This window comes from Somniosus microcephalus, chromosome 12, assembly GCF_052327205.1.
Source record: "Somniosus microcephalus isolate GS21.2 chromosome 12, FLI_Smic_1.0, whole genome shotgun sequence".
Lineage (NCBI taxonomy): Eukaryota > Metazoa > Chordata > Chondrichthyes > Squaliformes > Somniosidae > Somniosus > Somniosus microcephalus.
In genome coordinates, this window is record NC_140998.1 from 43870059 (window position 1) to 43884530 (window position 14472).

The following is a 14472-nucleotide window of genomic DNA, read 5'->3' on the forward strand; positions in this document are numbered from 1 at the left end:
CAGAAGCAAAGTGCTCCCACATGACTGCTGCTAGCTTGCATAATATTAATATTGAAGTCATTTAAAATGGTAGCTGCGTGGGTCCTTCTTTTTTCTAAAAGGGTTTTGCCTGAAGTGGCGCAGTTCCTTCAGCTTCGACACTTCGAAAGGGCAGACTTTCTTGCGATTGGGTGCGTTCGATCACCTGGGCCCCGAGGAAAATATGGCAGGAAGGCCGTTAACGGGCCCACTTTGCATTCCATGCGTTAGTTTAAATGGATGGAAAATCGGGTGGGCTCCGCAAAGGTTGTGTGATCCTCTCCACCCCTGCAATTCTCCTCTGTGTACTGCTCCCGCCAGACCCAACACATCCGAGTGCAATAACAAGAAAATCGGCATCAAAAAAACAGTTTTACAAACTCGCATTAGATGATCGTGTTGCTGAACACCTCCGTTCAACAACAACAACAACTTGCATTTATATAGCACCTTTAATGCAGTAAAATGCAGTTCAGTCCGTGAATGTGTGTCCACCCCACTCCCACTCTGACCTCTCTGTCCTCAGCCTCACAGAAACCCCACAGTGCAGATAGAGGCCATTTCGGCCCATCGAGACTGCACCGACACATATCCCACCCGATCCCTGTAACCCCTACACCAACACATATCCCACCCTATCCGCGTAACCCCACGTATTTAATCCCCCTAACACTAAGGGTCAATTTTATCATAGCCAATCAACCTAACCCGCACATCTTTGGACTGTGGGAGGAAACCGGAGCACCCGGAGAAAACCCACGCAAACACGGGGAGAATGTGCAAACTCCACACAGACAGTCACAAGCTTTTGACAGATGAAATGTCAATCAGTGAAGTCACCTGTTGCCGGGTGGCCCTTAATTGGCCTGCTGAGCCCGCTGGGTGGGCTCAACAAGGTCAATCACGTGAAAATCGCATGGGTTGGCCACAACTCGATGGGGGCGGGACTGCAACCCTGAAAGTTGTAGTCCCGCCTCCTACACGCCTCCTCAATCAAAATCCAGCCCATTAACTCTGTTTCTCTCTCCACGAATGCTGCCTGACCTGCTGAGTATTTCCAACATTTTCTGTTTTTATTTTACATATCACTTGCCTCACACAGAGTGCAGAACACCCTGGCCATCAACATCAGGGGAATGTGAGAGAAACAAAGTGACACTGATCCACTTACACAGGGATTCCTGAACATTCTCGTAATTTTTGGTGTAAAAATACTCCATTCAGAGAGGGCAGGATGCAGCAAGGCACAGTGCAGTTTCCAAACTCTGATGTGGGTGCCATAGATGGCGGAGGCACCTGCCCAATGTATGCCAATGCCCTGAGCCCATACAGTGGTACAGAGTCAGGAAAAGGGAGGGAGGGAGGAAGGGAGGAAGGAAGGAAGGAAGGAAGGACTTTTACAGTGAGGTCACTGTTGTAATGTAGGAAACGCAGCAGCCAATTTGTGCACAGCAAGTTCCAACAAACAGCAATGTGATAATGATCAGATAATCTGTTTATTTTAGTGATGTTAATTGAGGGATAAATATTGGCCAGGGCACCGGGGATAACTCCCCTGCTCTTATTGGAAAAAATGCCTTGGGATCTTTTCCGTCCACCTGAAAGAGCAGTTTGGGCCTTGGTTTAATGTCTCATCTGAAAGATGGCACCTCTGACAGTGCAGCACTTCCTCAGTACTGCACTGAAGTGTCAACCTAGATTTTTTGTGCTCATGTCTCTGGACTGGGACTTGAGCCCAAAACGTTCTGACTTACAACCATGGATCTTGAGACTTATAATTTATATGACATACATAAATCATCTATACTAACATAAGAAATAGGAGGAGTAGGCCATAAGAACATAAGAAGTAGGAGCAGGAGTAGGCCATACGGCCCCTCGGGCCTGCTCCACCATTCAATAGGATCATGGCTGATCCGAACCTAGACTCACGTCCACTTCCCTGCCCGCTCCCCGTAACCCCTAATTCCCTTATCAGCTAGGAAACTGTCTATCTCCGTTTTAAATTTATTTAATGTCGCAGCTTCCACAGCTCTCTGAGGTAGCAAATTCCATAGATTTACTACCCTCTGAGTGAAGAAGTTTCTCCTCATCACAGTTTTGAAAGGGCAGCCCCTTATCCAAAGATTATGCCCCCTAGTTCTAGTCTCACCCATCAGTGGAAACATCCTCCCCACATCCACCCGATCAAGCCCCCTCACAATCTTATATGGTTCGATAAGATCGCCTCTCATTCTTCTGAATTCCAATGAGTAGAGGCCCAACCTAATCAACCTTTCCTCATAAGTCAACCCCCTCATCTCCGGAATCAACCGAGTGAACCTTCTCTGAACTGCCTCGAGAGCAAGTACAGGAAACTTTGTTATATCCGGCACCGACGGGACCGAGCTGTTGCCGATCTATCAAAACTGCCGGACATACAAAGTTAATGTTGAAGCATACGGAGGTTTTCATCTCCGTATCTGACAACAAACACTGTTGCTTAGCAACAGCTTGTAAACAGACGGCCCGTACCTTGGAAGCGTCTCTGTAGCTTAGCAATAGCTTCAGAGAGACTTTCCAGAGCCCGACTGTTGAAAACAAAGCCACGAGAAGAAAAAAAAACTAACAAAACGGTTCCTGATTTCTGCCAGTAGATCGAGGTTTCCGGACATACAACCTCCAGGTAAACCAAAGTTTCCTGTATATCTTTTCTTAAATATGGAAACCAAAACTGTACGCAGTATTCCAGGTGTGGCCTCACCAGTACCCAGTATAACTGAAGCAAGACTCCCCTGCTTTTATATTCCATCCCCCTTGCAATAAAAGCCAAGATTCCATTGGCTTTCCTGATCACCTGCTGTACCTGCATACTAACCTTCTATGTTTCATGCACCAGGACCCCCAGATCCCTTTGTACTATAGCACTTTGCAGTTTCTCTCCATTTAGATAATAACTTGCTCTTTGATTTTTTCTGCCAAAGTGCATAATCTCACACTTTCCAACATTATATTCCATCTGCCAAATTTCTGCCCACTCACTTAGCCTGTCTATGTCCTTTTGCAGGTTTTTTATGTCCTCCTCACTCACTGCTTTCCCTCCCATCTTTGTATCGTCGGCAAACTTGGATATGTTGCACTTGGTCCCCTCCTCCAAATCGTTAATATAGATTGTAAAGAGTTGGGGTCCCAGCACTGACCCCTGCGGAACACCACTAGTTACCGATTGCCAACCCGAGAATGAACCATTTATCCCAACTCTCTGTTTTCTGTTAGATAGCCAATCTTCCACCCATGCCAGTATATTACGCCCAATCGCGTGATTTTTTAATCTTGTGTAGTAATCTTTTGTGTGGCACCTTGTCAAATGCCTTTTGGAAGTCCAAATACACCACATCCACTGGTTCCCCTTTATCCACCCTGTTTGTTACGTCCTCAAAGAATTCGAGCAAATTTGTCAAACATGACTTCCCCTTCATAAAAAATTTGGCCCTTTGAGCTTGCTCCACCATTCAGTAAGATCATGGCTGATCTTCAACCTCAACTCCACTTTCCCGCTCGATCCCCATATCCTCTGATTCCCTTAGAGTCCAAAAATCTATCGATCTCTTGTCTTGAATATACTCAATGGCCCAGAAATTCGTGTCGGGGGCTTCCCGCGGGTGCAAGCCCCTGACCTACACTTACCTAGCGTGCCGACAGTTGAAGCCTGGGCCTGCGTGGATTTCCTGTCTGTGGCCCGGTTCAGCTCCCGGCGCGCTGTGCTTGCGTGACCCAGCGGCGTACTTAGTGCGATGCGTCGGCTGGGATCACGTGAGCACTGGGCAACCAATCATGAAAACTCCGGGCACCCAAAACAGTACTTAAACTTGAAATAAAATTTAAAAAAACATCACACTATTTAAATGAACTATAAATAACTTTAAATAACTATTTTAAACAATAATTTAAATTTTTGAAAAAAATAATTTTATAAAAAATCGGGGCTAAAAATACACTTACCTTACTGTAAAGTCTTTAAAAATAATAAACCTGTGGAAAAATGTTTCTAATTTTAATTAATAGACCACTTACCTTTTAAAGTTAAGTCCTTACGTCTGCTCTTTTAAAGTGTAAAAAGTGGAGGCCTTCACGCACGGGCAAACCTGGAAAAAATAAGGAAGTTCAACGCGCACGCGCAGACTCCTGCACGCACGCGTTCGACCTCTGAACCCCTTGGTTCAGAGGATCGGAAACGCCGGTTTCCCGCGCATGCGCTGTGCATGCAGAAAACCGGCAATTCCATCGGTCCCGCGCGTGAGTACACAGTGCTTACTCACGCATTGGGGCACTAATTTCTGGGCCAATGACTGAGCATCCACAGCCCTCTGGGGCAGTGAATTTCAAAGATCCACAACCCTCTGAGTGAAGAAATTTCTCCTCATCTCAGTCCTAAATGGCCGACCCCTTATCCTGAGACTGTGACCCCTGGTTCTAGACTCTCCAGCCAGGCGGAAACAACCTCTCAGCATCTACCCTGTCAATCCCCTTCAGAATCTTATATGTTTCAATGAGATCACCTCTCATTCTTCTAAACTCCAGAGAGCATAGGCCCATTCCACTCAATCTATATAATATGAAGTCCTGCATCTAGCACATCTGTAGTCATCGCAACTCTCAAAAGCATTTGCCGCACCTTTTCCGAACAGCCACATTGACTTTATATATCTGAAAACTGAAATTAAATAGGGGATTAAAACATTTTTTAAAATCTCAAAGAAATTACTAAATTTTATCATACAGCTGCCCACTTTATCTCAGAAAGCCCAGTAACAAACTTTTCCTTACACAGGCCTGCCTCTTTCACAGAGGCGTGTGCCTGGAATCTTCATAGGTTCCCAATGCTTGTAATGTTTATCTGGACTTTCCTGACAATATTTCCTGGGCTCTAAGCATGTTCCACCTCAGGTTAATTTGTGACAATAGAAGATTGACATGTTTATGCCTGGCAGCATTTTACTCTCCGTTGTTGCAAAACAGGAATAAAATCAGGAGTCTTTGAAGCGCTGCCCTGACCTTATTTCTTTCTTTAGGCAATAGAGATTTTGGAAATAGATTTCATAGGTTTGCAAGGTCCAACTTCATTTCTGAAATCTCTGTTGCTGAGTTACCTAGTTAAAGCAAGGCTGTAGAAACTCCTGACTTTCTTTCTTTCTTTCTTTTCTTTCCACCGTCTCAAGGCAACGATGGATAGCCAATAAATGCTGATCTTGCCAGTGACGCTCACATCCCAAGAATGAATTTATGAAATCAATATGGAGCGGCCACTTCCAGCAACTATTGGCTAAAGATATAGATAAAAGTAATTTCACGATAAAAATGGAATAACATTTTGCTATCCTTAATTTTATTATCCTTTCGCTAATTAATTGTGCAAATTGAATTCTGCCAGCATTAAGCTGGCAGGTCAGCCTTTGAAAGTGATAACCTGTGCCCACTGAAAGTAATGAAAATCCTTATAATAAGAATTGAAACATTTGTATACGCACAATTTAAGATTACAATCTAATTATAATTTCCTGTGTTAAAGTACCGTGACAGAAAGTATATTTTAAAAGAGCTCCATTCCTGCAGCAGTTTAAAATAAACATGTTTGTTCACTTTAATTAAAATCTGGGGCGCAGGCCTCATGGACAAAAGTATAATATCTCATTGGGGTGTTAAATCCAAGTACTGGTTGCAGCAATAAAAGTGCTATAATGTCAGTCTTCTGTGATTAACAATCATCCACAGAGCAGTTAGAACTGTAGACCTTCTCAGGAAAGTATTATTTTTCTCTCATCAGTCACTCCATGGGAGCAATTAATGCACATTGCAGTATATATTCATTTTCTGTAATAAGTTTGTCAGATTTGCTAGTGCCATAAATTGTTTAAATTACAACTCTCATTGTGCTTCTACAGTTGCACCATGTCCCATAAGGTTATGGCTTTATATCAGTCAGACATTACATGTGTTTTCAAGATTATTACATTTCTACTTGGGAATGGGGTATTCCGATGAATCTGTCAGTAATGAAATAAACCAGACCACTACCAGCCAACAAGTGAGGCTTGTCTCATCAGCTCCTTTATTTTTCTTTCCTTGAATTAGCACAATCCATTTTATTTATTTCTCCCCCAACCTTTCTCTGTCTGTCCGCCTTCATCTGCCTTTTGAAGTGTCAGCGGTGGGTAGCCCTCTTGCCTCTGAGTCAGATAGTTGTGGGTTCCAGTCCCACTCCAGAGACTTCAACAAATAATCTAGGCTGACACTCCTGCGCAGTACTGAGGGAGTGCTGCACTGTCGGAGGTGCCGTCTTTTGGATGAAATAATAAACCGAGGCCCCGTCTGCTCTATTAAAATAGTGAAGAGAGAAATGTGCTAATTTAATAAAAGTTTAATTTCTAGTCTTATTAAAAAGATAATTCACCCAAGTACTAAAATGTAACAAAACATAAAAAGAGAATCATTGGGGTAGAAATTCAACATTGTTCTTCCCACTTTACGGGTGTAAAATGGGCACAACGATGACAAATTGGGAAGGACCACGTCTGATTTGCGCTCCTGCTCCTCCTGACCCTCAAGGAAACAAGATATTGTCCGAGACACAACAACAACAACTTGTAATTTAATAAAATGTCCCAAGGCACTTCACAGGAGCGTTTGGATGTTGCCTATCTTTTTAACAAAGAAGTCCTTGGGTTCCTCACCTTTATTGTTGGAGATAAAGGAGGAGGAGGCAGGGGAGGGGGGTTTGAGAAATTAAATTAAATTAAGTTTGATGAGAACTCCCCTGCTCTTCTTTGAATAGTGCTGTGGGATCTTTTACGTCCATCTGAGATGGCAGATGGGGCCTCGGTTTAATGTCTCATCCAAAAGACGGCACCTTTGACAGTGCTGCACTCCCTCAGAACTGCCCAGGAGCTTCAGCCTTGACTTTGTGCTCAAGTTTTCCAAAGTGGGGCTTGAACTTTCTGACTCAGAGACAAGAGCACTACCATCTGAGCCACAGCCAGCACTGTAATTTCTATGTAACATCTTTACAGTAACCCACTGTTCAGCTGCAGAGTGGAATGAAATGAAGTGTTACATTTCGAACCAGAACGATACTTCCTATAGTAAAGACATTATCAGCCACTGTAACAGGTACTTAAATTATACAATCTTAAAAATTTGATTTGAATTTAAAGCTACATTTTTATGCTCTGCCTTTTGTCGCGTGGCTAGAAAAGGGGTATATTAATTTACAGTAAATAATTGTACATGATGTACATGTAAAGTTTAAATTGGACATTTGTTTCAGGCAGCTGGTTTCAATCCTCTCACTAAATATGAGCAAAGATCAAAAACCATCTTTACACTTAACTCCTTAAATGCAGTAAACAAATGCCATCAAACTGGATCATTTTCATGCTGTCTGCATTGACTGATTATTCATATCTAAAAAATGTACACTTTTTATATCTATTCGGTTTATTAGAAACAAGGGCCACATTTAAAAAATCAAACAATTCCAACCTACAAGCAATCAAAATCGGCCGTGAGACCCCACCGACCACTCATCTATTTTTCAGTCTAAGATTCTTGTATTTTCACCCTGTGATTTTTCAGAGTACGACTACTATTTTTTAGGGAGGTGAAGTACGCTGAATTTTATGATTTGTTACTCTTTACACCAGCAATGTTTCCTTATGGTCAAATAAATTGGTTAAAATTACTCCTATTGCTGTTCTAATGATACGTGGATGAATTGATTCTGTGCAGTGCATCTTATGCTACCTAAATGAAAACAAAGGAAAAAACTGCAATCTGAAAAGATAATGCAAATTTTTTTGAATTCTGATGTGGATAGAATCATTGAAAAAATACTGAAAAGAACCAATCTCCTGCAGAGAGAAAAAAAAATACTTCAAAGTAAATACTATTGATCTTCTGTTTTATCTTCCATGTCAAGAGAAACAGTGAAAACTCAAAGCAATTCACTGACATCCAACAGCAAGACTAAAAAATGCACAGCACAAGAACAGATGTGGAAAAGACTGCTGCACAGGTCATTAACCCAGTGACTGGACAACCTCTCCTGAGGAGAGAACCGCCATGCCGCTCACCTCAGAAACACTTTCTTGAGCAGATAGACAAAAGCTTTGAGCTGGGATTCAATGATAAGCTGTGCCCATTCTCTGTATTCTGAGATGCTCATTGCAGAGGCCTGTTTTCTATTTTACACCAAATCCCATGCACCCATCACCCCTGCCCTTTCTGACCTCTATTGGCTCCCAGTCCACCAACCCCTCCGATTTACAATTATCATCCTCGTGTTTAAATCTTTTCATGCCTCAGCCCTCCCTATCTCTGTATTCTTCTCTTGGCCTACATCCCTCCCAGAACTTTCCTTTCATCTGACTCTGGCCTCTTTTGCAGTCCCTTCCCTTCACCCTACCATTGGCGGCCATGCCTTCAGCCACCTAGGCCCCACACTCTTAAATTCCATCCTGAGACCCCTCAGCCTCTCTAACTTCCAGCTCCTCCTTCAAGACTCTCAAAACTCACCTGTGTGACCAAGGTTTTGGTCACTCCTCTCCCTTCTTTCCTCATCTAAATCGGCGTCTATTTTTTGTCTGATTATGCCTCTAAGAAGAGCCTCGGGATTTCTTTCTATGTTAAAGGTACTATGTGAATGCAAGTTGTTGTTCAATCTGATGTAAGCTTGCATGCTGTGTGGGAGGAGATGGAGGACAACTTACATCTGTGTCAACTTCAAGAGTTATCTGAAAACCTACAATGAGTTCCAAAAGACTCCAAACCACACCCACCTTAAGAATAGACTGGGTTATTTTAATGATTCCATACAATCTGGATTGGAGATTCTCCTTACTGAGATGGACCTGCTCTGACCAGACATATTTACAACTTACAAAGCATGTTGGTTCCCTTTGATGTATCTGCTTCAGGTTCACACCACCAGGTCTTCCAAGCCATTCATTACAGCCCAGGTGGCTGATCAAACTTTTCCTGATGATCTTTTTGTGATTTTAGGGATAGAATGCTCATTCCCTAGGTTCGGATTGGCAGCTGCTTAGTTGCCTATTGGATTTACTTGGTTGTGAATAAAAAGATCGACCAAGTCCCATAGGAACAGTCATTCAGCCATGCCAACTCCAAGCCTGTTGATGATACCACTGGGATAGGTTCTGGGCCTTCAACGCCAGTCAAAAGCCAAAGTTTAAAGACATTTCAAATTAATGGTATGTAAGCAGATTTTTCTATGCTATGTAGAAAAAAATCAATCTGAATTGTTGGCATATATTATTGGTCATTTGCTGTTTTAAATAATCACTTCTACTCTCAGTTTGGAAAAACCTGTACCTTCATTAAGTAATCAATCATAAGACTCATCAATAAAGCAGGTTGTCTTGATCTTTACTTAAACTGAGAAACTCAATGAAAGGCCATGAGTCTATAGTGCATTTGTTTTTATTAACGTTAGTGAACGCTGCTGGCAAATTGAAAAAAAAAGAAATAATGTAATTATCTTCATTTTGCCCAGCAAATAAATTACTGTCTCGTGGAAAACACCATCAATAAAATTATTGAGTTTGAAAAAACTGTGAGTAATGCAAAATCTGACATAACATCAAGTTGTGTCAGAAAACAGAGGAGACAATCTATTAGCAATGTGAGCAGGATAAGTAGCTATCCTGTTGTTGTGACAAGGAGATAAATTAGTTGCACATTGTTATGCCCGTTGTGATAGTCAAATAAAATCCTAATGGCAAGAGTGTTTCGTCCAATTTTCGGGTGCTAAATGGGTGTCAGATCCCAATTTCACAGCAAACCATAGGTATACTTAAACACTGGTTCTAAAGCCTGAGCCTCTTCGGAGGAGTTCTACAGTACAGCCCCGAGAGAGTCTCCAGATCGATTGTGGATTGTTGCATGCTCCAAATTATGCCATCAGAGAGAGTGAGCCTTGGAGCTGCCACAGGAGGAACAAGTGGAGGAGGAACACGATGAAAGGGACAAGAAAGCAAAGGATAATGAGGAAGACCAAGGCCGAGCAGTGCTACCAGCTGCCAGAACAGTAAGGTAACAAATTACTGAAGTGATATTCCCTTGAGTAGTCCCTCCTCTCCATGCACACCGACAGTCCCACCTACCATCTGATTCAGTCCTTCCACCCGCCTTCTCAATGCCCTTAAACGCCCTCATGGGTGTTCCTCTTACATAACTAAGAACATGAAGACCAACATCAATGTAAGAAAAACCTCTTGACTTCACATCTTGCACATTCTGGGTTTAACAAATTTTTGTTCTTTTAATGGTGAACTAAAATCACCCCTTAGTGCCTGACCTCTGTGCTCGTTTACCTATTCTAGTGCTCCTATGAGGTGGTTCCCCTGTCACTGGAGCCTGGGAGGTGAAGGACTCTTAGGGAACTTGAAATGGTTGTGGTGGGTTCATTCAGCAGCTTTGGCTCTTGAGGGACCTGGCTGCAGACTGCTGCGTCTCGGCATTGCCGGGGCAGGCTAGGCCAGCTGGCTGTGTGGTACCAACAAAAGACACTGGGTCAGAGACTGGCAGGGGAGCTGGAGTGCTGTCATCCTGAGAGAGGACAGCATAAGCCTCTCTCATGGAGCCAATGCCACTGTCATGGTGCTTACGCCTCTACAATCTCACTGCTCTGCATGAGAACAGGGTAAAGGAATGTAGTGATGCTCTGGAAGCCCCTATCCATGTTCTCCACACTTTTATCTATGCTCTCCTACATGGATTGACAGCCAGAGAGATGCTAGATCCTAGAGGCACGATGCCAGCAGACTAAGTTTGCAGTGATGTTGTCAGTGCTGTCAGCTGAGGCTCCATCATTGATGGCTCCACTGCAGAGTTCATGGAGCTGAACAATATCTCCATTGTTTAATTGCATCCTCTCAAAGCCGTGCTGGATGACCCCACACAAGTTGGAGCTGGACTCCTCCATGTTCTGTGCCATTGTGGGCAAACTCACTGGCAGGTTGCCCAGTGCAGTTGGTGGTGTACAACAATCAGTGGTTTTATGTAAGCTGTGCCCTCATTAACAATTTAGACTTTGGAATCAAAAACACAATTTCTAAATTTGCAGATGACATCAAATTGGGGGCGATAGTCAATACTGAGGAGGACTGCAACAAATTACAGAAGGACATTAATAAACTTGCAGAATGGACATATAATTGGCAAATGAAGTTCAACACAGATAAATGTGAGGTATTACATTTTGGTAGGAAGAATAGGGAGGTCACTTATCACTTGGAGGGTGCGAGTCTAGGTGGGGTAGAGGAACAAAGGGATCTCGGAGTACAAGTGCACAAATCACTAAGCATAACAATACAGGCTTAGCAAGGCCATAGAAAAAGCAAACCAAGCACTAGGGTTTATTTCTAAAGGGATAGATTTGAAAAGTAGGGAAGTTATGCTAAACCTGTATCGAATCTTGGTTAGTCTACACTTAGAGTATTGCATACAGTTCGGATCACCATATTATAAAAATGATATAGAGGCACTGGAGAAGGTGCAGAGAAGATTTACAAGGATGATACCAGAAATGCGAGGGTATACATATCAGTAAAGGATGAACAGGCTGGGTCTCTTTTCGCTTGAAAATAGAAGGCTGAGGGGTGACCTAATAGAGGTCTTTAAAATTATGAAAGGTTTTGATAGAGTGGGTACAGAGAGAGTATTTCCACTTGTGAGGAAGAGCATAACTAGAGGCCATCAATATAAGATAGTCACCAAGAAATCCAATAGGGAATTCAGAAGAAACTTCTTTACCCAAAGAGTGGTGAGAATGTGGAACTCGCTACCACAGGGAGTGGTTGAAGCGAATAGTATAGATGCATTTAAGGGGAGGCTAGACAAGCATATGAGGGAGAAGGGAATAGAGGGTTATGCTGATAGATTTAGATGAGGAAAGACGGGAGGAGGCTCAAGTGGAGCATAAACGCTGGCATGGACTGGTTGGGCCGAGTGGCCTGTTTCTGTGCCGCATATCCTATGTAATCCTATGTAAAGTCTTCATCTGTGCCCTCTGTAGCAGGGCTAGCATGTAAGCTCTCCCTCTAGCAAGCTGCTTCCTGGGCCGTCCTATCACCCTGCCCATGCACCACACTCGTGCTCGGTGAATCTCTCAGTGCAAACCCATCGAGCGCCTCCTCTAAATGCACAATGCCAGTTTCTGAACTGGTACTTGATAGGATAAAGTCGAGTGCTGCCCTCTTCCAGCTCCTCCTCCTTTGGGTACTCTACATTTGCTTCACCTGACAAGGGAGAATGGGTCAAGGATTAGCATTTAGTATCAAGGATAAGCAGAGAGAGTTTAGTGGCTGCTGGAAGCAGCTGCACTTTGTCATGTATAGTGTGTGAGGGTGAGATTTCAGTGAGAAGGGACAGAGTGTAAGATAGCCAGTCCTCCAGCCGCAACACTCGGCATGTCGGGCATCCATCATTTTCACAAGTGTACTCTTGAAAGGAGAGGATGATGTAAACATTTATGTGCATATAAAATGATCAATGTTTACAAAATATTTCATGAAAAGGATAAACAAAAATACTCTTACAAAAATAAATTGCAGATGGCTTATATGTAATGTATTATTTAACAGATATTATAAATCATTATAACCACTTCCTCTTTCCTTGAGCTCTGGAAATAGTTTCCTATCATTGGAGTGAGTGGGGGTGGGGTGGGGGAGTTTGCTAAACTGGATTCTTGATAGCAGTGTTCTTATTAAGAGGAGAATCATTTAACCACTGGTAATAATGCATCCCCCATTATTGACAGCAAGGAAGTTTTCTCCCAGATAAACAAGCCATTCATAATTGGTCCGCATACCTCTTCATGTTTCCACCAACGATTCCCATATGCTGTAATGCAAACAGATCTTTAAAAGGAACATAACAAAGTGAAGCTCTTAACCTATGAAGTTATACATCAATGACTCAGACAGTCCACAATCCCGTGTCCATATATTTTCCCCTTTCACAACCTTAAATGTAATGTGTAAGGGGGGCATCTTTTATCTGGTTTACGGTAATTTACCTTCCTTTACCTGGTTTACGGTAATTTACCTGGTCAAGCAGCCTTTTTGTTTCACAGACTGAGACCAAAACCAATCAACGGTTTCGAATCGCTAAACCCACCCTTCCAGTTCTGACTGGAGAAACTTATAATTAATGATATTAAAAACGGACAAATGATCTGGATGTAAGAAAGTCAAACTTTATTAACTAAATGAACTACACCACACGATCAATGTAATCATGGTAAAATTGCTTAGATAGGGGAGGAAAAATGGGCATAACGAGGAAAACGACTAAAATCACAATTTTAACGAAATTCCACTTTACTCCCCACCCCTATGCCTATCCTAAGTTGCCTTGTGGAAGGTCAGAAAAATATATGCTCACCACTATAATGCGAGCTCCGTGCTCCACGAGATCTTCACTGTCCTGAAGTAAGGAAACACCCCAGTGTTTTAAAAGCAAACTGCTGGTGTTTTTACCTCTTCAGACAGACTCCACACTGTAGAGGACACACGGAGGCAAGCGAGAGAGAGAGAGATGCTTCTCAGAAGCTATCTTTATATACCCCAATTTTGGGGCCGAGATGTTCCCGCCCAAATCCAACTTCATCTGGCTAAAACAAAAGGGATCCAACTGCCCTACTGTCTGGGATGGGTTTTGAATAAAGCTTGGAGTGGTTTGAATGTGTCTTCATTCTGGGGCTGAAATGTTCCCGCCCACATCCGGAGTTTTCTGGGCTAACAAAAGGGATGCAACTGCCCCATTGTCGAGTAATGGGTGATTCAAACCCATTCATTCTTAAACTGTACCCTTCCTCAGTTTAAACGGTCTCTTCCGTAGTGTAGGTGTGTCTCATGGTGTGTGATGGGTTTTGAATGCAGTTGGATTACTAGGTAAAGAGAAGCCCTTTGTCCTGCGGTCACTCAAACCGCAGCCTAAGTGGATAATCCTTTATGTCAACATAAACAAACATCGATTGCCTCTGAAGGGAAGGGAAACTCCCTTTTTGATTGACAGAATCTGACTGCCACTACTTCGATCCACCCCCTTTTCACAGACATCCACGAGCTGCTTGCAAGCCTCTTTGTCCTTGGCCATGCTTTTCTGACGGCCATTTTTAAACCCTTTTGCAATTTACCAAACTCAAGGGTACAAATTTTAATAAAATGTACTGTCTTAAAGTGTGCGAATTTTTCCACAAAGTTCCATGATTCGGTGTTGTCCATGCGCTGCCCAGCTCAACGCAGCCTTTCTGTGATTCTGGGTATGTTTTAAAACATTGTCCAACCCAGAGGCAATTTAAACCACGCAAAGTCTTCGTCCACAATGTGGATTAATATTTCCCGATCTTCGGGGACTGAGGGGACTTTTGCAAACCCCTACATTCCGCCCTTT